The sequence below is a fragment of the Chinchilla lanigera genome, unplaced genomic scaffold, assembly GCF_000276665.1.
Source record: "Chinchilla lanigera isolate Chin_1 unplaced genomic scaffold, ChiLan1.0 scaffold00035, whole genome shotgun sequence".
In the NCBI taxonomy this organism is placed as follows: domain Eukaryota; kingdom Metazoa; phylum Chordata; class Mammalia; order Rodentia; family Chinchillidae; genus Chinchilla; species Chinchilla lanigera.
Window position 1 is genome coordinate 3336929 of NW_004955436.1, and position 25419 is coordinate 3362347.

The 25419-nt window shown below is 43.9% G+C and overlaps 1 long non-coding RNA gene across 2 annotated transcripts; it reads left to right on the forward strand.

Annotated features, from left to right (window-relative positions):
• Positions 1-1625: 1625 nt before the first annotated feature.
• On the forward strand, positions 1626-6545 carry LOC106149035. Of its 2 annotated transcripts, none has more exons than XR_001234935.1 (3): positions 1626-1699; positions 4041-4536; positions 5704-6545. It is a non-coding gene; the product is annotated as an uncharacterized LOC106149035 (long non-coding RNA). The 2 variants fall into 2 exon arrangements; XR_001234934.1 differs by having other exon boundaries at positions 1675-3066.
• Positions 6546-25419: the final 18874 nt, after the last annotated feature.

Sequence of the window (25419 nt, forward strand, 5' to 3'; positions counted from 1 at the left end):
GAGGGCTCAAGGTGTAACTGTGAGATAGAATACTTGTTGGGCATTTGCAAAGTAGTGATACAGTCCCCAACACTGCAATGAAAAAACATTTCAAAAGAAAAAACAGAATATGTGTGAGTTTTAATAAATATGTATATAAGAATGTATAATGTCATTAGTCACCAGGGAAGTGATAATTAAAAATCACAATAAGATTTTAGTTCACATCACTACAAGTGCTACAATTAAAGAGACTAATGTTACTAAGTGCTGGCCAGAATGCAACATAGCTGACACTCATATATTGCTTGCAGCATGTATAACTACATTGGAGAACAGTTTGGCATTTTCATATAATGTTAATAATGTATTTACATTATGTCTCAGAAATCCTGCTTCTAATTATCCAAGAGAAATAAAACTTACACCCATACAAAGAATTCTACGTCCATAACATATTTATTTATAATATTCAAATGTTGTAAAGATTGGAGTATCCATTAACTGGTGAATGAATAAACACATGTGGTACAGAAACACCATAGAATACCACTTCCGCATCAACGAAAAGTCTGAACAATTGGAATATGCAATAAAATGGGTAAATCTCAAAACAATTATGGAAAGAAATCAAACTTGAAGAAGTGAAAGAAATCAAATTTGAAAAGCTGCATACCAGATGGTTCTTTTTATATGATATTTTTAAAAATAAGCAAACACAAAAGTCACAAACATGGCAGTGCTTGCCAGAGCTTGGGGCTCCAAAGAAGCAATCGGCTGCAAACCAAATGCCATTTGTGTAGTGATGGATGTATTCTGTCTTGATTATAGTGATGGCTGCATGACTATACTCACCTGTCAAAATTCACTGTTGGACTAGGGATGTGGCTCAGTGGTAGAACACTTGCATAAAATAAAATAAAATAAAAATAAAAACAAAGCAAAAACTTCACTCACTGTATACTTTTAAACAGTGAGTTTTATGGTCTTTAAATTGTCCCACGATAAGTATAGCTTTGAAAAATGAATAAGACTGTAGCATGGATTTTACAATTTACTGTGGAAGACAAGTGAATCAACTGTAAAATAATGCATTAGATGTAGTGTTTCAACAAGTACTTCATTCAGCTCGTACTGGTGGAGATTGTATATGAGCTAAGCACCCTTTGGCTCCTAAGATGCATCCGTGGAAGACACAAGTATATCTTATTTCATGGTGTCTCTCTTATAGTGAGAGCACATGGGCAATAAGCAAAACCCTAAGACAGGAAAAAGTTACAGCATATTAAGCAATAAGTGCCGTTTTTAAAAAGAAATGTAGAAAATGGTAGTGGGATGCCATACTTTCTGGTGGCTAACACACAATGCCCAGCACTCACAACTTAAGGAGAAAGGGTTTTCTTTTTGCTCACAGTTTGTAGAGGTCCATAGTCCTCCGGCTCCAAGCCGGGGGCAGCATGGAGCAAGAGAAGCAGCTCACGGCACAGCAGTCAGGAAGCAGAGAGTATGTGAGGGCGGAGAAAGGGAGACAGACCACGCCCCCAGTGACCCACCTCCTCCAACCAGGCTTCACCTCCCAACAGCACATGCGCTAGGGACCAATCACACACTGATAGCATCACCACCCACTGTCTGATTGGGTGGAGCCCATGAAGCTTTGGGAGGACACCTAGACCCAAACCGTAACAGCGACAACGGAAATATGGAAAAGAATCAAGGAGTTAGGTGTCTGGTTGCACTGTCTGCAGTTTTCTTATATATATGGTGGTTTATTCCAAGGTCGGGGAAAGGGGAAGAGGGAGACACACAGCTATTCTAGATGAGTGGGGAGCACTGGAAAGTGCAATACTCCTGCACTGGCTGCAGTTTTCATTAGGTGGTCAGAATACACTGCAGGAAGAAGGTGACATTTGCGCCAACGCTAGAAGATAAGGAAGGGGACAGCCACATAAATCCTAAGAGACCAGTGTTGCAGCAGAGGCAGTGGCGATGCACTGGCCTTGCTGGAGAGCGGATGACAGACTCCAGGGCTGGCAGGGTGTCCAGGCCAGAGAGAACAAGGCACAGGGCAGTACAGAAGGAAACCAGGAGGTGCTGGAGAGCTGATGGCGGAGGCCATTTAAGGATCTGGGGTTTTACTCCAAGTCAAGAGCTTTCACTGAGCTGAGCTTTCTGCTGTAAATGTCTTCGCTGTTTAACACTTTGATAATTCTCTTTAAGTTACAGAACAGAACACTGTCTCAAAAGTACATCAGTACAAGCAATAGCAAATTATAAAACTGATTTTTTTAAAATGCTCCTCCCATCGTAGGGTTTGGAGAAAGTATCATGATCAGACTTCCACTGTAACCTGATCACTCTGATCTTTCTACTGAGAATGGACTATGTGACACAAAGGTAGAAACTGTGTAGGAAGTAATGCAGCAGACCCAGTGGGCATTCAGCATTTCAGGAAATGCAGAGTCATGCCCTGGCCATCGGCCCGCTCCTAGCAGAGACTGCTCTCTGTACTAGAGAAGAGCTGTTCCAGCTCTGCTTCCCCACCACGAGCTCCCCCTCAGCCTCTGCTGCCCTCAGCCACTGCGGCCTGGAGATGAGGTGGTCGAATGTGGGACCAGAATTATTGCTGTGAGATAAAGACACCCTCTCTCTCTCCACCTATGCACCAGGACAAGGGTGGCTTTGGATCAAGCAGACGTGGTAGGATATCGGGAGAGAGATAGATGCTAAGTGGTAATTCCTAGTGCGACATAATGTTCCCTTCTCTCAGTTACATAAAACACCTAATTCAGCAAGCAGGGACATTAGCATCAATAATTTACTTCAAGTATAAAGTGAATAGAGAAAAATGGAGCAGTAACATAGCCAGCTACATAGGATGTAGGCTATGGAAGTTTAGTTTTATCCAGCAGACAGCGGAAGGTCAATGAAGGGTATCAGTTGGGGAAGTTGTACAGTTTGAATAAAATAAATAAAATATATATGGGGAACACAAATGCAGAACTAGGAAGCCATGAAGAGAAGCATTTGCTGCAAGAACCTTGCAGGCAAAACTTATGAGATTGCAAACCAAGGCTGTGGGAAGAGGTAAGAAATGAAGGATCAACTAAATAAAATTTTAGGATGCAGAAGCGGCAAGACCTAATAATGTGGGACCTCAGTAAAGGGGTGGCAGGGCACTCTAGAGGCTGAAGGAAGTATTAGAACTTCTAATCTTATCTAAAAAAAGTTAAAAGATTTCCCCTATATTTAGTACATGGATTGATAATACACAAGAAATATCCAACTGAACCCATGTTGGAGTGCATGGTTGGTGTTTTTCACTAGCAGGTGGTACATGATCAAAATAGTTTGGAGGTCACAGGCTTGTGAAAGGAGTAGGACACAGAGGGAAAGGGAAGTGGAAGGCTGGATTCTACTGGAGTGACAAATACATCTTACTAAATGAGAGTAAGCTACCCGAGCAGAGCCAGTCTGAGAGAGGAGTGACAGCAGATGCAACTCTGAACGTGTGTTTAGGTGTCTGCATTCCCAGTAAGGCCGGGTTCTGGCCCGTGGTTGACAAAGCCAAGTTGAAACTGGAAATGGAAGGCACAGATCTGGAAATGGGCATCGTCCTGTGGCGGTCGCATCTCTGGGGATGGACCAATGCAAGGACACTGGACGAGGACAGAGATAAAAATACCCGGTAGCAGGGATGGTGGGGCGTGCACAGGAGAAAAGACACAGAGAAGGTGACTGAAAGAAGTGGTGCTGCCCGAGAAGAGCTGGAAGAGCTGCAGGGAACTGCGAGGGGGTGAGGGGAGGAGGGTCCAAGGGACAGGATGGGGAGGGTCAGCTAACTTTTGTAGTCTGCACTTTTACAGGCCTATGTGAGCAGCACTTTTAAAAAGAATAATTGGTAGTGAAGAGTAGGTGGAGGAATGGACAAGAGAAAGAATGGACCAACAGGAGGGTGGGCTGTCTCTGAGCATTTCAGCTGTGTGGCAGGAAAAGATCAATTCTTCCACCCACCTCAGTTCTTTGTCTGCATGCCCGTAAATCTGTATTATCTTTAACAGAATTATTATGATGATCACTGCCCTTTAGGGCTGAAAGAAACAAACAAGGAAGAAGAGGAGGCAGAATCAACATGAACAGCAGCGGTTCCCACTGCTGCAGTACCATTCAGCACTGACTCCCACCGTGGTGTGCCCACCCGGCGGATCTCCAGTCCGCTTCTTTAGGTGAAGACACAAGACTGAGTGTCACGCATCTGCCCACGTGGAAAATGCTGCTGAGCACCTTGAGGTCACGCTCAGTGCCCCGCCGTCTGCATGGCCCTGCCGGCCCTGGAGGAGGAGATGGTGGGGACAGGACTGTGCTCTTCTAGAATGTCCTCTGCTCACTTTCCTGGGTCTGCCAAGGGTCGGGCCTCACTGGTATTTTCTGTCTGGTCTGCATTAACTAAGACGAAGATTTCAACCTTCACCAGCTTTCACTCTCTGTGTGTGAAAAAGCTACACGTCACAGAAAGCCTGGATCAGTGAAGGGCAGGAAGCAGCATCACAGAACCTGGTATCTGATGTCTTTGTTGATCTAGATGATTTGCAAATCATCCTGCTTCTCAGACTCTCTCGTCTTGCTTGCTTTTATCTCTCTCTTTCTTCTTACATCGCTATTCTCAAGACCCCAAATGCTGGTGTGACGAGTGGTAACTTTGCTGCAGTATCTTCGTTAACTCTCCTTTAGTCTAATTGTCCTGGTGTTCTTCTTCCAAGCCCCTGTACTAAAGTCACACGTCTGTGTTCGTTCCACTAAATAAGAGCAGTGCCTTCTCCAAAGGGAACCTTATCTCCAGTGAATAAGAACGAAGCTTTCTTTATTCTGTTATACTTATGAAAGGTTTTGGCCGTGCATCTTTTGATCTATAATCACAATTGATTAAATGCAGTGTTTCTGCTGACCACAGCCCTATGTAAAGCTTGATAATCACAAATGTGGCTTCAAAATAGCTAATGCAAAATTGGAACACTGCCAAAACTGGTGGCTAACAAGTTAGTTATTTCTCTAATTGAATATATGTTTAATGACATTTACAATTGACGATTTAGTACAAACATGAACTTCGTGAAAACCCACAGATCTAGAATTTGAATAAAAGTATATTTAATAGGAACAGCACTGCAGGAAGCAAGAGTTAATGCAATACTAGGACAGAAAGGCACTCTGTGTGCAAATAATGGCATCTGTCATGGTGATGGCTCATGGAATTGGAGTGGGGAGTGAAAATCTGCCTTCAAGGCTGAACTCAGCCGGGTGTCTGTGAAGGCTGGGATTTTTTATCTACCACTGGGCTGCCCATTCCCAGTACCCAGGAGAGCGCCTGGTTCATTCAAGCATTTACTTCATAAATAACTGTTCAGTTCTCATGTGGAACTAGATATGTGGATATGAGGTCATTCCTGAACCCAGAAGTTCTCCTAGGTTTCCAGTAATTTGGTTCAGTTCAGATGGCTTGGAAAGTCAGGGAGCATATTATCAGCTTCAGTGAATGAGGTTAAAGTAACATCCACCAAATCCCTATAATATTTAATTTATGTGGCATGATAATTAGAACATGTCAAAACAGATAAAGAGAAATTAAAACATGAACTTGATCTCCAGAGAGGAAAGCACCACTGATGTTCACTGATCAGGCTATGTGTTTGCATTTTACTGATGTTGCCGCATTAATCTTTGCAGGGTAGGTGGATTCAGCAGGCAAGACAACGTACTCCATCCCGAAAGCTGTCTGTATTCTTATCTCCTGAACTTGTGCATGTGTTTCACACATGCCAAAGGGAAAAAATAATTCTGAGGACAGGATAAAGTTACGATCTGGGGACGGGGATGCACTTCTAATCTAATGACATGAGTCTTCAAAGTTGGAGAACTTTTCATGGTTGTAGTCAGCTAGGGAAAGATGCAGTATTACTTGAACTTGAAGAGGGCAGAGTGTGAGTGGATCTGCGAATGTAAGTGAGTTTTAGAGATTGGAAATGACAAGAAAGCAGGATCTCCAGAAAAGAAGGCAGGTTGGGAGTGCCCAGTCACACTGGACCCACGAGTCTGGGTTCCTGCTGCTGCAGTAACAGAGCACCATGGAGTCAGGCTAATTGAAGTTCACTGCCCTGCGGCTCTGGACATCAGAACTAGAATGTGGATTGGAGCTACAGCAAGACGTTTTCCTGCTGGAGAACCTAGGGAAGAATCTGCTTCTTCATCTTTCCCTCGCTTCAAGAGGCTGCCACTCCAACCTCCGCTTTCATCGTCCCATCTCTGCCGCTGTCACCACCATCTCCTTCTCATTAACACCTGTGATGCGCTGGGTCCTCCCAAAAAACTCAAAGATGATCTCACCTTACGATTATCAACTTTATCACATCTGCAAGGTCCCTTTTGCCAGGAAAGGTGATACAGTTACAGGTTTTGATAATAAGGCTGTGGGGATCCTCCTTCTATGGATCATACCTACAGAACTATAAAATAATAAAGTTGTATTGTTATGGTCAATAACTTTACAGAAATCTATAATAACAGCAATAAATTTACCCAGCATCAATTAAAAATAAATATTTAAAATATAAATCAATGTATATAGCTGCATTTTCCTTAACATATTGATGAAGAAACAAAGTTTCATAGGAATTAAATAACTTGTCCCATTCATACAACTAAAGAAGGGTGAATTTCTGGAAAGTCATCTTTGTACTGAATATTATGCCTAACTTGGATATTAGCAGTTGTGTGAATATTAGAGTATACTTTTTCCTCATTTCCCTCCAGCATTTGTTACTGGTTGATATCTTGATGATAGCTATTCTTTCTGGTGTGAGATGGAATCTCAGTGTTGTTTTAATTTGCATCTCTCAAATGACCAGTGATGTTGAACATTTTCTCATGTATGTATTTGCTATCTGTATGTCTTCATCTGAGGAGTGTGTATTCATCTCAGGTGCCCATTTTTGGATTGAGTCTTTGAATTTGGGGAGACTGATTTTTTTCAATTCTTTATATATTCTAGATATAAATTCTTTGTCTGAGGGACTGTTGGCTAAAATTTTTTTCCACTCTGTGTGGTATTTTTCACTCTGCTGGTGGTTTCTTTTGATGTGTAAAAGCTTTTCAATAAGATGAGATCTCAGTTGTTGATTCTTTGAAGCATTTTTTCCCAGAAGAATTAAAAACATCATACCACAGAGATATATATGCACCCATGTTTATAGCAGCACAATTTGTAATAGCTAAATCTTGGAAGCAATTCAAATGCCTATAAACCAAGAAATGAATAAAAAAGATGGTATTTTTATACAATGGAGTACTACTCAGTTATAAAGAAGGACAACCTTGAGACTTTTATAAGTAAATGGATGCACCTTGAAACCATACTCATAAGTGAAATAAATCAGTCTTACATGTGTAAACATCATATGTCTCCCTAGTGTAAAAAGCTGAAAGAGCAAATAAGATCCAAAAGGTACAGTAGATATTGGGAAATGGGAAGAAACTGTTCAAAAGGAAAGAAAAAATGGGATAGGGGAAAGGAGAAAGGAAGGAAAGGAAAAGGGAAAGGAAATATATACATATATACAGGATAGTTAAGGTAGCTATATTACTAATTTCTATTAGTTCATTCAAAAAAAGGTTCGTGCTTATATTGTTTGATAATTTTTCATGCTATATCTTATAATCTGAGCAACTACTTTGAAGATAGCATTACCCAATGTACTAACCACTGTTTTCTCCTACTATCTTGTTTAGAAATTTTGTATCATTTTTATTGGTTTCTCCCTTTAAAATAAAAAAAGAAAATTATAATATACTACTAAAAAAAAATGTGTGTAGCCACAAGCTCACAGAATGTTCACAGAACGTCTTCTACTCACCCAGATCTACGCTACATAATGTTGGTCTCTTCCTGACTTTCCCATTAACAGTCCTTAATTGATTAAGCGTGACTTCCATACAAAGTAAATTTACTTCATTACTATTTCCTCTACATCTTAACTTTATACTCTGATATTTCATGAAATCTTATGGAAAAGGCACACTGATGACCAGATCTGGACGTCGGAACGTGGAGCTACAAGAGAAACAGGAAGTCCCATGTCCCGAGGGCGCACACGGTCGCTTTCTGCACAGCATTGTCTCGCTTTGGGCAGCCGGGGCACAGATTAAAGAGAGGATTTACGGGCCAGTGCTTCCTGAAGCGTGCTCTTAGGAATAAGAGTTCTGAGGAGTGAAGGAATAGATTGGGCAGAAAGGAAAACAACTGTTATAGGAGCCATAGGAGAATTGGGAAATCACACAGGAAATCCTAGGGCTGAGATGGCACTTCCTCTGTGCCTCAGATGGAGGCAAGTGGGCTGCGTCCCCTGAACTCCATCTTGAATGATCATGACCTGCAGGGCTGCCCCCAAGAAGGGAATATGGCCTTTGCTAAGGCAAATCCCTGTGGCTGGAGGAAACAGCTGATGAGGCCTGGACTCTCAGCTGACTGGCCAGTCCCTCTGGGCACTGGGGTGATGGCAAGCTCCTCATAAAGGGGCCACCTGGGCAGCATGCCACAGGCCCACTGCAGTCCACCCTTTGCAGAACTTGGATCCAGTTATCTTCTGTACTAGCTGTGCGCCATTTTGAAATAGCTCAAATGTTCTCTTTTCCTGGTGAAACTTATAAGAGGGTGATGGGAGAAACTACAGCCCTCCTGTAGCTTCTGATCTTAGAGCTGCCATCAATGCTCACTCCCTCTGACATCCAGGAAGAAATCAGCACACGGTCTAGGCATTTGTTTGCATTTCCTGTAGGCTGCCCAAGTGTGTGTACCCCTGACCCAGTGCTCCATGCTCGAACACAGGGATCAAAGGCAGGTCAACAGCACCGTGCAGCTGCTCCACCTCGCAGCTGCTGGTCTTCATGAGGAAAGGTACAGCACTTTAACTCCATGTGACGATTAATGTCTTTAAGAGTGTTGGCTCAACTATCCTCTTGCTGTCTCGGGACTCCATACCTTCCACATAAGAATCTTCAGGTTGATGTAGTAGACTTGCAAGGTGAGTGGTCAGTATTCTCTTGATATCTACCCTCCTCCTTATTAAGACTGAGGCCTGATTCTCAGCATTTCCTGTTCTGCATTTACGAAAGATGACACCATTCTTATGAACTTATCTTTACTAACCATGAGCAGTAAGCCTGGGATCATCAGTATCTATACCACTGGAATTCTGAACTACTGAAATCTCCTTCTCCGATTCAGCTTCCTCCATTCATAACTGGTGCTGTTGATCAGTTCTATAACCTCAACGTAATTTATTGTTGAATCTGTGTTCCCTTACTAGATTCATTTCTTTTCTTATCTAGTGTGATCCCCACCTCAACCCTTCTCTCACTGAGCTGCACAGATCTCATGTCCATGCCAACTTTTATCATGGCAACTTCTTCAATTCTCAACTCTAAAGAGCCTGTTTTATTATTTCTGCTGTTAGACAGTTGCACACTCGTGGTGGTAAATCACCTAGCTGTAGAGACCAGCTATTATAACATTGGTGACTTTCATTTTTAAGAGTCATTAATAATCTCCACCCATTATTTTACTCACTGTTAGCTCATAATTTTCTGTGTAAATGAAAAAAAGGGACTTCAGATCAAAACTTACATTATTAAGCTCTTACTCTCAATAGATAATATAATTCCCTTTTTAATGAGGCTGTCATCCATCACTTCCTTGAAAAAGAAAACTTGAACCCATCTGATAGTTTTTCATTCGGCCTGCCTCCTACAGTGTGAATTAGAACATCACTAGCCCATTATCCTTGGGGAGAAAAAGTGGTATTTATGTTCTTTGGGCACCAATTCCTTCACCTATGACTTCAACTTAGGAGTTTTCTAACACTAGTCATCATAGTAGCTGTTACCTATTGAATGTTTACCGTGAGCCAGTCACTAGGCTCAACATTTTAAAATATTATAGCACTTAAACTTTGCAACAACCCTAAATTATCCCCATCTAACAAAAGCAAGATGGAGGCTTGTCCAAGGTCGCATAGCTAACGAAAATTAAGTCCAAGTTTCCAACTGCAGTCTGATCCAGATCACACACGACCAGCACTGACCAATGCCACCTCTCCTCCTGCTCATCTTCAATCTGTCTCCTTCTTCCTCTCCGTCTCCAACAATGACCAAGTGTCTCCCATCAGACCCCCAGTCCAGCTTCTTTTCTCCTTTGTCATCAAGCTTCTAAAAGACCAGCATTCCCTTTCTGCCTCTGCTCTCATCCCCAATTCATCCACCAACCCCTACAGCCTGTCATGTGGGCTCGCCATCCTCATGAGGTTATAATCAATCACTTCCTTGGAAACAAGTCTTTTCTGTCGGTCCCACACCACTCAAACACTGCAGTAGTCCACCCTCCTCTTATTCGAGAATCTTCTTTGGGCTCATGAAACCATTCTCTTTGACTGCCCTTGCTGAAGTCTGCACTCTGCCTTGCTTATTGCTCTGTGGTTTTGCTGTCGCCCTGACTGCCTTCTCTCCTCCTACTCCTCCCCCGTTCAGTCCCCAGTGCAGACACTGAGGAGCCGATTGCTGCTTGGCAGAAGCTTATTAGCCAGTTCACTGAGTAGTATACATTATGTTCCAAACACATTTACAGAACCCAAAGTGACCAGACATCAATTACCGTGCAAAGTCTCATGGTACATTAAGTATTTGAGCAAGCACATGATAGAAGATTCAATTATTAGGGTTACTCATTAAGGTGGATTTCTCAGAGGAGCTAGGTGTTGAAGAGGCTGAGGAAAATGGATTCTCCCTTTTATCTACTTAACTGGGAAGAGATGATAATTCATTTTCTCTCTTTCTCACAGAGGGCCAAAGAAAACAACTCAGTAAGACACGTGGAGTAATTGATTCTGGGTGTTTAATAACCCTGTGGATATTTTAATGTAGTCATCTATGACATCCTGAGAAGAATGTGTGGCTCAGTTCAGATGCATAATCTACACCGTCGCTTTGTACGTAACCCACATCATGACCACGTAAATGATGTTTACTGAACTCTCATCAATGCTAAGGTAGATCTTTAAAGACAGCTGAGCTTCTTCTCATGAGTGATGTGGTGATAGCCCCCGAGCCATGAGTACATGGTATATGCATCACAGCACAGTGTCACAAACATCCAGGGTTGGTGCAGGCCCTGTGTGGCCTCTTATTCTCAATTTGACTTTCTGATCGCAACTGGAACTGAATCTCCATTTCCTCCCATGTATGACAAGAACAATTACACACACCATGATCAGGACGTGGTTGTGAGGCTGAGCGAGACACGTGGTTTGAAAGAGCCAGACCAAAGAGGGTGTTGGCTAAGTGCTCGTCCTGTTCCTTTTCTTTCATTTCTATCACAGATTGGGAATTTTCCCTTTTGTCTACTTTACCCACATGTTTATATAGAAAATAGAAATAGCAGAGCATCAGTTTTGAGGAAGAATTTTTAAACAAGGTTATTTCCAATTTGTTGGCATTATGGATGTGCAGCAATATGCTTCACACCTCTCTCTGGCATATTGTGCTTGACAGTCCCAAGAAAACTTAGACACATATATCTTCTGCTGAAGTCATTGTGTGCTATCAGGGTAAGAGTTATGATAGAAATAATTACAAAGATATTGCCAATCTATCACTGGGATGGCTCCACACTTTTCTGCTTCTCTTTCTGTTCTTTTTAAAGAAATACTACATGGTTCCTTTTTCTCTAAAGAAGATAGTGAGAATTACAAACCCAAACAGGAGAATGTACAGAAAAAGTATGCATATATGAATTCAAGGGATATTAAAATTTAGAAAAAAGATAAGTATTGCAGAGTCTATATAAAATATGGAAATGATCTTCACAGATGAAATAGTTAAGTTAATGAGCTATCCCTTCAAACCAAGAGGAATAAGATGCTATTACAGAGAAGGATTTAAATCAGGAACTAATAAGGAGCTATAAGATAGGCCATGGTTAAATTAATGGTAAAATGGACAGATTTTTGGGGAATAAAACCATGTTTCAGGGTGTTTTTCTTTTTTTTTTTTTCATTAAAAGTGGCCATATAGAATATACTGCAGAAACAGGCATCAAATTTCCTGGAAGAGAAAGACACGGTTTGGGAGGAGACAGCACTGCTTGAAGAGAAGGAGGAACATGTAACTCATAAAAGCTAGTCCATTCAGGATTACGTCCAAAACAAGGAAAGTGGCAAATATCCCAAAGCACCTGCACCAGCTGGTATTTTACGTCTCCCTAGAAAATGGGGTGGCGCCTGGAAGCTGAAGAAGAACGAGTGTAGCTCTGTGTAGGAAAAGACCCTTATAACGAAGGTCTTACTACTTTCATTTTCAGACAGCAGCAGTCTTACAGAATGTGCTAGAAATTCTTTTCCTGTGACCCATTTTACCTTACAGTCTTCAGTTCTTGGCTGCAAATGATACGTCTCCCTCAGCAATTTCTAAATTTTTAAAGTTAAGATTGCTTTGCATTTAAGAGGCTTTGGCAAGAGCTGTAATGAGAATTTTAAATCTGCACAAAATCTCTTGAAGTTCTAAATGAGGCCATCAAAGGGAACATTCACCAGATGGAGCCAGTGATTGATGTAAAGCCTAGAGTCTTACTTTTAATCTCTTGTTTCCCAGCAAAAAGAAATTTAGTAGATTCTTCTCTCTTCTTAAAGACTTAAACTAAAATAGAAGGTTAAGATTGAGGCATTGCGCTTCATGGATACTTAACTTACAGAATGGGGAGGAACACGTCTTCCACCAGGTCTCAGTGAGCTGAGACACTGAGGACATGAATGGCCCTCGGCTGGTACTTGTCTTGGTTTGCTTTCCACTGCTATCACAAAACACTTGAATCAGGATAATTCACAGGAAATAGATTCACTTGGCTGCTGCTTAGGAGACCAACCATTCATGGTGCCTGTATTGCATGAGGAAACAGAGCAGGCAGTGTGTGAGCGCAAATCTTTTCCTCTCCTGATAAGCCATGAATGGGGGCCCTACCTCTCAGCCTTGTCCAATCCTAATTTTCTGCTGCAGGCTCACCTCCGGGTTTGAGGACATTTCCGGTGCACAAATTAGGGCAGTGCGTTCAAACCCTGCCAGGGCTCCTGTTCTGTAACTACTCTGGGTACCACTGTTCACTGCTGGAGAGAAGGCTGTTCCCCAAAGATTCCCTGTCCCTACTGATGACCGCGTCTGAGCCTATGGCTGTTCTTCAGCGAGATCTGTCATTCTCTGTTCCTTTGAGACTGCTGTACTGTTCTCGGCTCCTTCCTGCCCAGCCAGCCTTTCCCCTCACACACACCCTTTGCACGTCAGCAGGAGGCGCTCGGACAGAGCCTGAAGTTTGACTCACCCTGTGGATGTAAGCTTTGTGTAAATGACAAGTTTCATTGTGTGAAGCCACGCGACGTTAGGTTTGAGATTTATTGTAGTAGGTGTAAATTTTTGTAACCTAGCCCACTGAGAATCTTGCATATGCAGCATTAATTCTGGAGGAAATTGTGGAATGCAGATAGAAGGCATCTAAGATAATCTCACAAGGGAGATATCTGTTATGGATGGGCTTAAAGCTTTTAAATGTTTCTAGTGATGATACCAGCTACACTGTCTTTAGCATCTGCAGTGCTTCACTTCCTGTGTGAACCAAGCCTAAGCCATGGGACCAAGCTGCTTGGCTGACCCTATCCAGGTATTGACACGAAGGCAGTTTTCAGATCACATTAATATTCAAATCAGTAGACTTTGCGTAAAGCAAACTATGGTCCATAATGTGAGTGAGTGTGATCTAATCAGCTGAAGAGCCTAAGCAAGCTCCTGAAATATTCTGAGGGACTTCTGTCAGAAGACCGCCTTCAGTGTCAGCTCTCCCCGGGCCTTCAGCTAACAGGCACATCCTGTGGATTCTGAACCTGCCAACCTCCACAGTAGTGCAAACAAATCCCTACTCTTACATGTATGTGTGTGTGTGCATGCACGTGTGTGCACATGCATGTGCATACACGCTTCCTACTGGTTATGAGTCTCTGGAGAATATTAATATCATGTGCATTTAAAGATACACAGGCAAGCCAAGCATGGTGGCGCACACTTGTAAGCTCAGCACTCAGAGGCTGAGGCAAGTGGATCACTACCAGTTCAAGGCTGGCCTGGGCTACTGAGTTCAGAGCCAGCCTGCACTACATACTATGACCCTGTTTCCAAAGCAACAAATAAATAATTAAATAAAATTTAAAAATAAACAGATAAGCAGCAAGGGAGATTCAGTATTAAAAACAATAAGCATTGTCAATTGTCAATGTTACACAGAATAGGTTTATTTTGGATTTAATACATTTGTCAAAGAAATATTTTTAGATGTCCCCCTTGAGTCCTGCCACTGTTACTGTATCCTATCCACTTCAATTATAAACAATGAGAAGGTGCAAAAGGGAAAACATACGCACACAAGCTGCAAGAAACTCATGTCTGAAAACTATTAGACATCTTCCTGTGTTAGGGCTATGTTGGGCCTGAGGCATCTGATCCTGCCTACCACAAATCACTTTCCACAGTAACAGCAATCGTACCACTAATGCACATGATCCTTTGTGACTTAGATGTTCCTCCTCATGGGCAACGGAGTCTTATGTTTTTCCTCTTGACCTTTGGTGGGCTTTTGCCTTAACATTACAGTACCCAGAAGCAGTTAAACAGGAGTTTCAAGGCAGGGCAACAAAAATAGCACATTCTTCCATCTTACTGTCTCCAGTCCCTTGCCCTCAAGAGCCTAGATCCCGCAGGAGTGGCCCAAGAAGCCCAGACAGGTGACACGCACATGGACAGTGGCTGAGAACCTAAGAGTGGGAGCTGCCCTGCCCCCCCCCCCCGATCTCCCACTTCACTGTCCAACCACACCACATAACAGGCTGTTGTAGACTGGTTTGTGCCCCTCCCTGTTCACAGGTTCAAGTCCTAATGTGGAAGTGAAACCTAAAAGTTTGGCAATTAAACCTTTGCATTAGTAATTAAGATGAAAAGAGCTCTTCGGGGTAGGGCACCAGTCCAGTAAGAATGGTGTCCCTGTAGAAACAGGAAGATGAGTCAGAGATCATTCTCCCTCTACACGTCCTAGAGGAAAGGCCTTACTTAGAAGACCACAGTAAGAAGTCAGAGGCCTTTACCAGAAACTAATCCTGCTGGTTCCTTGACCGTGGAATTCTGTGGCAGCCAGAGAAGACTGATACAAAGATGCTGCACCAGAACCACACAGCTTAGCCCCACCCACACTCCTGAGTCACAAAAAGTATGCAAAGTAACAATATCGGGATCCTTACTTTGAGTCACTCAGTTTTGGTGTGGTTTGTTGCACAGCCATAGCTACCTGGGACACTACACGTGATGGCAGGTAAAACACATACCTAATGGTTGTTCCTGGAGTGTTTTTTTAATTATAGTTCAAATTTTATAATCTAGGATATAAGCAAAGGCAAGGTTTTTTGAGCTTCAAATTATCTAATATGGAAAAATTGGTCCCAGTGGATAGAGACCAGTGGTGGTGACCCTATGGTATGTGTGTTACTGTTTCTCTCTTAAGACAAAAGATAATAAAGTATGGGCTGTTTTTTCTAAATTAAAGCCTCAGTATTCAGGTTCAATTGCTGTGTGGGCACTTTGCGATAAATAAGTGGGTTTTGGGCTGTAATATGGGCACTCATCTCTAGAAGGTTCACCACCACTGGGCTAGGCTGATGGGCGCTTGGATGGGCTCAAACTTTGAGACAGGCAGGATCGTGAAGACTCACTTGGTGGATGGCCGGCCTGGGCTCTGTCCTCCTCAAACACCTACACTGGGGCCCTAAACCCACGTGGGACTCTAGGGGAGAGGATGCTTCTGAAGTGACGAGGCGAGTGGAGGCTGTAATGGCGGCACCAGCTCCAGAGGAATGAGTGTCCTCATAAAAGACGGAGAGACACAGAGCTCCTTCACAGCACGCACACCCAGAGCACCTGTGCCAAGCCGAGGAGAGCCTCGTGGGCCTGGCCCTGCCCACAGCTGGGTCCTCAGGCCTGCGGGCAGTCCGCTGTGCTGCTGAAGATGCCTGTGCATGCACGTTTTGTTCTGACAGCCTCAGCTGACCAGTTTGGTGGCTTCATGCTTTCTTCAGGTCTCAATCAAATTGAGCTGCAGAACCTTACTAGATATGCAGAGAATCAAGCATACACGCTCCATCTGTGTTCCATACAGCCTGTGGGTGACTGGCGGGCAGCGCCAAGCTCACAGAAGCAGCTGGCACCCAGCTCAGGGTCCACACCTGGGCCAGGCACTGCGGAAGACAGGAGTCAGGGAGGAAAAAGGAGGAAGGAAATGGGAATGCTCCCCAAGATTTAGACCCCAACACTGCCCCCAAACCTCTGGGAGATAGAGGCCCTCCTGAGAGGGACAGTGGAGCAGATCCAGGGCCACAGTGGGGCGCAGCAGAGTGGAGAGACGCACAGAGCAGGGTGGGCACCGTGGGCTCGCATAGGCTGGGTTTTCTTCCGTGCTTCAGGCCACGCACCCTTCTCCCTTTCCTGTAACTCCTGTGTGCTGGTGGATCTACCCGCTCTGCCCATCTCGGGGGCACGGCCCCCGCCCAGCCCACCTGCTTCGCCAGCCAACAGCTCTTCCTCTGTTGGCCACAGCATTTCTCCGTGGGCTTCCCGGCACCACAGTTCAATTCCTAAACGTTAATCCACGTCTGCTTTCAGATGCTTTTCAATGCAGAGTGTCAATGAATGAATGCACCTCACTGGAGGTTTTTCAATAAAAGAGTTTAAGACTGGTTAAGGACCAATTACATGCGAAATAGTCACTAAGCAGAGAAAGGCCACTAATTGCAAATTTAAGAATTCAAAAGAGAGTGTATAGCAGCGAAAGAAAGATAAGCAGTAGGAAGCCAAGCCCAAAGTCTCACAGTACAGCATTTTTCTTTGACTTGGTGGTTGTTTGAAGAAATCAGATTCTCTAGCGCACTCACTGTGCAGCCAGTTTCCACCTGGCTTCTTCTAGAACCGGCGTTGAGGTGGGAAGATAGACTGGCCGACTGTTAACATCCTGGCTCCTACTGCTGGGCTTCCACAACTCCAGGGCTTAGTAAAACTCGCCAAGTTGGTTACACATAGGGTTTCACGGAGGGGAAAGTTGAAGGAGAACTCCAGCCTCTTTAGCCTGAACATCCCTTTGCAGCAGTTTGCTGTTCAGTGTTGTGTGTAACAGGAGCAGTCACGCGCCAGCTTCCCCACAGGGAGCTGCTGTTACTGAGCTGGGACAGGCCCTCCCAGTTCGCTTGTGCACACATACATATTTCCTAGGGATCCCTCACTGAGTCTTGGCAGCATCAGAGCCTCCTGCAATGTGGATTATGGACAAGGGATACAGACTCATTTCTGAATACGACTCAATTCTACTTATGTGGTAAGAGTTGAGCCCTGCAGAGTAAACTAGCACAGTGCTGGGCCCCAGGGAGAAGCCACATAGTAACAGTGTGATACAGACAAACCCAGACAGAAAACGGGATTGAATCATGGACGAGGAGCTGTGAAGACATCCCTTTCCAACTGGAAGGTGAAACTCCTGTTTTCAGTCAGGATAGGTGGCATCTGTCCTCTGCGTCCTCCAAGACCACGTGGAGATGCCAGAGGACAGAACCTCTCTGCCTACGACCCATCCTCAAATCCAACCTCAAGTACAACTGGACCACCCAGGTCACAGACATTTCCTGATGGATCTGAGAAATAAAGTTGGGCTGGAAAGGCAAAGAATTTTTCTTGTACAACTTGTACAAAATTTTCTAAAGTAAAGTAATTCTGTAATGTTTGCAGAGCACACACTGAAATCAGTATTGTTATTTAGCAAGTAGACGTCCTGTCGTTGACTGTGTGAAGTGTTAGGATTTCCTAATGCTCCCAGTGTAAGGAACCACCTGCAAGAGACACTGATACATGGAATGGTGATCATTTCAAAGCTTGCAGTCAGACAGAAATATTTTAACATGCAACCTGGTCATTGCTCCTTCTGGTTTACCATTACTTGGTCCTTAAGAATCTTGAAAAGCAAGATTGTCAAGAATGTTTCTTCACATCTCTTTGGCAGCTGGATTTTAGCTTCTGGGAGGATGTGGTTCTGGGCTCTGATGTCTCCACAGGAGCTTAGTCTACATCTGCAGCTGTAGCAGAAAAATGCCCCCCTCCCACCAGTATACTTCACTTGCCCAGGAGACAGTTCCTGCTGAAGTTCCAGTTGTTTCTGTCTCCTAGAAATGGCTGGTCACTGTGATGCATAGCTGGTCACTATGATGCACATTGTAAGAACCAATCAAAGACACCTAAGTACTCTACTTCTGTACCTCCCCCCTTTCCAGCCCCATAAAAATCTCTCTCCCCAGGCCTTTGAGGCCTGATATTTTGGGAATGATCCTAATCAGTGCCCATTGCCATAACATAAATCTGCCTCCTCCAAATTCTGGATGTAGTTTCTGCTTGGAACTGCATCTGGTGTGTCAGCCAGGAAGACCAACCATGCTAACCTCTTCGGTCACCAATAGTGGCCCTCAAGGACAGAGCAAGGACCTCTCCAAGTCCTGACACAGAGACATGCCCTAGAGATTTCTCAAGTACTCTTGGAGGTCTGAAAGAGGATTCCTCGCTCCTTGCTCAGGCAGCTCACCTTGGACCCCAAAAGGAGGAGGACTCAGTCTGTCTCTCTATCTCCCTGCCTGCCTGCTTCCAGTAAGACCTCCAGGGGCACCCCAGTTAGTCAGTCTGTCAGTCCTGCTCAGCTGGAGCTGAAGGAGAGTTTGATCAATTCTAGTTAATCAGGACCACCTGCAAGGGAAGGGGGTTGGAATGTTTAACCTCTGAGTGCTGCTGAATGAATGTGTGAGTGAACAGAACAGGCAGTATAAGCAATAGGCTGCTTTGTCTGTGCACCAAGACTGCAAAGCACACTGGTTGAGGTGGCTGACTGGGCCCTCACCTGCAGTTCTGTGGTGACTGACATACTTGCACCCTCCTTAGCTAAATGACACCTAAGTTCTCACAAAGGTTGCAACCAGGTGGTCATCTGAATGGTCTCACTCTCTGAGGGGCACCCACCCTTTGTCTGTTGCACCATCATTCAAGGGTACACAATACACACCTGTAGGAAGTCAGAGATGGGAACTAATAAGTCAAAACCCACAGTCCCTGACTGCAGGAGAAAAGGCTTTTCTGAGATTAAGGAGTTAAAAATGAAATCAAACCACTCAAAGAAATAAAAGGAAAAAGGAGGCCAATTCTTCCTGAGAATTCCGCGTTGGCACCCTCACTGGCTGCCACAGTTGCTGACAACAGTTTCACCCATGGGTCCCAACTTGTGTACTTCCAGCCAACTGAACTGGTTCCAACTAGTTCCACCTAGTTCATTGCCTGCATTTAGCCACAGAGACCCTCCCTCCAGAGGCTTCTGCTTCCCATTCTAGTCAAATGGTGTCATCTGACACCTATCCGAGATGACTGTCAGCAATTCCTTCTGAGTTCCACACTTTGAAGAAAAACTGGACTGTCAGCCCTGATGAATGAGTACTATGGCCTTTCTCAAAGGTCACCTTGCCTAGAAACCACCTAGTTAAGCACTTCTCAAAGGATGGGAAAAAATACCATCAACACATCAAAAGTTATCACTGATACCCAAAAGCCTGATATGAGGACTGTGGATGCTAAAAAAATAAAGGCTTAAAAGATAAGGACTCCTAAAACCTTCCATGTCTGTTTTAGAGACAAATCTATGATTTTCCTGGCAAACAACAGAACTGAACTCTCTGCCTTCAAAATTCCCCTCTGTCAGTAAAAGGTTAGCATCTCCAGGCAACTGGGACTCTTGATTCTTACCGCTTCTGCTGGCCACAAACTTGCAACCTAGGGGGACATCTCACCAAACATGAACTCTTGTATAAGCAGCCCCCATACTGCTTCTGGGAAGAGACCTCCTCTTCAAGTCAGAAGCAGCCATCCCCTTCTCACCAATCCAGTCAGCCTTCCTCACATTCAACGCTGCACTTTCAACTCTGACTGTTTCCAGAGAGGAAGATGATGCCTGCATCATCCTGAGACAGATAACTGCAATCCTGAAGTTCTGTAAACCCTCCTCCCAGAGGTGTGGGTCAAAGATTTGCCTCTGGGCATGGCAATCAACCACGCTGCCTCACCAACATCCATTGCTAACGAATGTCACAGGAAGCAACTCACTTGGACTCAACCGCCACAAGTGTTTGTAAACTCTCCCACTATTTTCAGGGAGGCTCTAACAACAGATTTGGCCACTCTGAGACAGCCTTTTTCTCTGTCCCTTCCAGACACTTCCTGCTTGCCATCCTGGTCTCCGGGACCCTGAGATTTAGCCATTGACCACCTGCCTCTGATAATGAAACTCCATTTGGGGACAACCTTCACTTTCACCAAACAGCATCCAATGCCACAAGAGACTTGGGTAAAAATTCAACCACACATTCAGAGGTTTCAAAACTGCAAAATACACATAGATTGTCAAACTGCTAAAATACACCTCTCTTGTCTCTAAAGCCAGTTCAAGATCTCCAAGCTGCCAATGCTGCCATGGTTACCTTCTATATTCATTACTTCAGTCTTCTGACACCCACAGTCTGCTGGTACACCTGTCTGGACCTAAAAGTGCCTTCTTCTGACTTTGATTGGCTCTTGTCAGCCAGCCCCTCTTTGCCTTTAAATGGGAAGACACCAGTTCTGCATTCAAAGGTTAGCTGACCTGGAATCAGCCTCCCAGAGGTTCAAAAACTTGTTTACCCTCCTTGGAGAAGCCCTCACAGCTGGCCTTGCTAGTTTCCCAGCACAAAATATGACTGCATTTCTAATTAATGACTCCCAAGCTGCCTGCTGGAAAGGCACAAAAGCTCTGCTGCAATATCTGGTAGAAACTGTTTGCAAGAAAAAACTCCACAAATTTCTTGGAGCTGCTGGCTTCCACAGAATCTGGATCCTTGTGTTTGCAAAAATGATGATGCTTGCTCAAACTGTTAGCCTCTGGAAGTGCCCAGTAACTTACCTGTGCAAATACTTGGATCCAGTCACTAAGGGTCGCATCCCCCTGCCTTCACACCATAGTTCCCACTGTCCTTCTGATAAAAAACAAACAAACAAACAAAAAAAAAACTGACAAGTTCGCCTTAGGTCAAGACCTAACTGTCCAGGTGCCACATGCTGTACTGGACTTCCTACATAACTGTGGATCACTCAGTCTTGCCATGTACCTGCCCACCAAGCTGGGTCCACCATACCATGACCACCTGGCACTGACTGATGAACTGTTCTTGAGCTGACTAGCCTTTAAAATGAACCCCCGACAGATGCTGAGTACACCCTGTTTATAGATGGAAGTAGCTCTGTTAGGAACAGAGTCTGACAGGCTAGATATGCTGTGATCACCTTGGACAAAGTTATTTTGGCAAAAGCTCTCCTACAGGACACCTGCCATCAGTGATGCCAAACCTACACTCAGAATAATTTGGTCCAGAGGCCTAAGCCTCCTCTGGGGATCTGACTGATTGAAACATCAACCCCAGTCAGGAAACTTTACCTGGTACTACCAGAAGATCAGAACCAGACCTAATGGTGATTGTGGTCTCGTCAAGATCTGGTGAGCTGCTGCAGGCACAGTGTGATCAAATCCTTGCTCAGCATGGACCCTCAGCAGGGCCTTCAAGCTGGGTAGCAGCCCACGGAGCTGGGTCCTCTTCCCCAGCCACGGGTGAGTTCCACTTGCAGGACCAAGTGCTGAAACCTCCCTTCTAAAAGCCCCACACCAACTCTTGGTAGCCAGCTAAGGAGTGTTTGAGGACATGAATGAACATCTCCTCAATGAGTAATTACTACTGTGGAGGTGGAAACATACACTGAAAATACACAATCGAGAACAGAGTATTTTAAATAATTATAAAGTAATACCTGGGATGTATAAACTTCTAAGAACTATTTATGGTATTGTGTAAAAGTTGCGTAACAATGTGCAGGTTCAAAAATACTTTTAGCACTTAATATATTTTTAAATGGTCTGAAATTCAGAAGTTTATATTGTTTTTTTAGAAAATACTCAACCTAAAACACTAAAAATACTTTTTAACTTTGAGAAGCTTAGAAGAAGCAAAGCACAGGTAATGTTTAGTTTAGATTTTGCATCACTGAAAATTATATTTAGTGTTCTGTTTTTGATGTCTGATAATCATTTGGCTTCTTTCATTTTAATAAATCTTGTCTGGAGAAACTCAGGTAATTGGACCACAACTGAATTCTTTACTAAAATGTGAAGATATAAAGACAAGAGATAAAGGCTTACTTATCTGTGATATTTTTGTTGTTTGGTTTGGTTTGGCTTTTTCAAACAAGGTCTTGCTATGTATTCCAGTCTGACCTTCAACTCACTGTGAAGCTCAGGCTGGTCTGGCACCTGTGACAATCCTCCTGCCTCAGCCTCCTTAGCACTGGGATTACAGGTATGCACCACCATGCCCAGCCCCATACTAACATCTCATGTAAGTTTGTTTTACAGTACCTGCTACAGTGTTTAATGCATATTAGGTACTACCTGTGTGTGAATATTTGATATTTACAAATCAGTATACATATTCAAATTTTCTGCTATTGATGGAACAATAAAAATGGTAATTTAAGAATAAAGTTATTACAAGGCTTAGTCAAAAGTGGATTGCATTTAGGTACAAGGTGGGTCAAATTTAGTATATAAAATAAAATGGGTCATAATTTAAAAATAGATTCTTGCTTTCATCAAACATTTTGCAATTTAGCTTAGAAATTGATCATGTATGAAATTTGCATAGCTTTATAACTTAGTAAACAATTTCACATTATCTTATTTGCTCTTCTTTCCTGGGATGTGGACATTAATATTTTCATCCTCAAAATATAAGTACATAAAGAATGTTCATTTTACAGGGCAAGCATGATTTTTGTATATATATAAAAAAATCAGGGTAAAAATCAGGGTACAAAATACTTCCATTCTGGACACTTTCCTCTCACCTTCATCATCATGGATCAGTCCTGCCTGTTCCTGCAATTCATACAGCAGAACCCTAGGATGAGCGTCTGTGCCTGGCTGTTTCCACTCAGCACAGTGTCACAGAGCAGCGCTGGAGTGGTTGAAGGTTTCAGAATTCATTCTTGGTACTGGATCCATTCAACAACTATGTCTCTTCAGCTGTGAGCACCTAGTTCTTTAAGCTATGTGCTGCTATGAACAAAACCACCATGACCATTTTGTACATAGATTTGGCTGATGTCAGTACCGATTTGTCTCTGTCTGTAGGGTGAAATCTCTGGGCCAAGGTTACACAGACATTCAGTAGGAGACGCTAATCAGTTTTCCAAAGTGTTACTCAGTGTCAGGCCCCCGCCCAGCAGGTGTGCTCTGCTCCCGCCATGTATTTATCTGCACTTCCTGTCCCTGGGCCTTTTGAACTGTGTGGTGATGTCACAGTCCTTCACTGTAGAGCAGTATCCTCATTTGAAAAATGAGGAAACGAAATTCACATCAACTATGAGGCTTGTCCATAGTTACCTACACAAGAGAAGCGAGACACATATGTGCCCATGTTTATAGCAGCAGAACTCACAATCGCTAAATCTTGGAAACAGCCTTTGTCCACTAACAGATGAACAGATAAAGAAAACGTGGCATTTATACTCAGTGGAGCACAGCTCTGCCACAAAGAAAGACAAACTTGAGTCGTTTGTAGAGAGATGCTGAAACTATAATGTTAAGTGAGAAAAACCAGGTGCACAGGCGTCAACATCGCATGGTTTCTCCTGTATGAGAAAATCCAAATTATAAATAAAGAGCAAAATAAAAGACAGCTAAAAGAGGGTAGGGAGACGAGCTTTCTCAAAGGGGCAGCGGGGGCGGGCGGGGGAGGGGAGGGGGGATGAGAGAAGAATGAGGACTCGCGGTGCCCCGTGTGACGCCCTGCAACAAACACGACCCGGATGCCCTGCAGACGGGTGCAGATCCCAGCCTGGCGTCCACTCCAAATCCACCGCTTTGCTTTCTCCCGTTACACGCTGCTCCTGCCTTCCCTTCACCTCTTTTCCCTCTGTCTTATAATCTCGGATATACTTTTAAGAGTTCAAGTGCAAGTTTATTGTTTTATTATTATCAGCATCATAACTTCTACTATGTGGCATAGTATTCTATGAAGGCTATGTGGATTGTTCTCTTCACAGACCCTTCTGAATATCTGAGTATTATAAGGTAATGGCATAGCTAAAGATCCTGTTAAGTGTTTAACATTTAACACTTGAGAGTGTGTTTGGACATTCGGGGAGAATGGAAGAAAGTAGATACTTCACCAGCACACTAAATACTTCACCAGCACACTAAATACTTACCTTCAAATAACAAAACAATCCTGCAGGTGCTCAGGTAAAACTACATGAAAAACCCAAGAGCTACCAGGTAAATGAACTGATCTTGTTTAATTCTCTAAAAGGACTGCTATGCCTGCCCCAGAGAAGTCCCTCCGTTCACTCCCATCCTCAGCAGGCGTTGATGAACCTTTTATTGCTGTAATCTATCCTGGGTTCAAGGCCAGAAGACAGGGTTCTGAATTCATTTTGAAGAGAAAATTAAATGACCCATCCATATCATTCTCAGTGCAAAACTGCATGAGATTTTTCTTGTTTCTCCAATTAAAATTTAAGTTTGTTTAAATATTGGTGTCATAATTAGAGAAAATAAACTCAATGAAAGTTTGCCGTGAATTTTGCTTTTTGTGTTTATTTCCTGAGCAAGCTGAGGCCACAGTGTGTGCCGGTGCAAACGGCCAGCTGCTCGCAGAGCGTCCGGGCATGGCCAAGCCAGGACCCTCGCTGGGCCCACAGCAGTCATCACCGCGAGTGACCGCCTTGTAGGTGGCTAGGGGCTGCACAGTGACTCCTTTGCACAGGGTTCCTGCCTGCTGGGCAGGTCTCTTCTGATGAGAAGCAGCGACTGGAGACGTCCGCCCCTCAGGCAGGGGTGGCACCAGCCCAAGAGCCTTCTCCAGATAGCGCAGGGTCAGGGGTCTCAGTCTCAGTTCCCCGACTCTGTTCTGCCCAGGAAGCCATGCGGGTGGTGTGGGCTCCACCTCGGCTGGGCAGAAGGGCTGCCCTGGGCTGAGTGTGCCTGGGAAAGGTGGCTCCACGTGGCCAGCTGATCAGGGCTTGGGAACCGAGAGTCCCGGGTCAGGGTCTCCGTGGTACCTGGAGGCAAATCCAGACAGCAGCGGCTTGACTGTAAGTTATGCATCTTCCCTACATGCTGCATGATGCTGAGACTATTTCCTGGGGTGTGAGGGA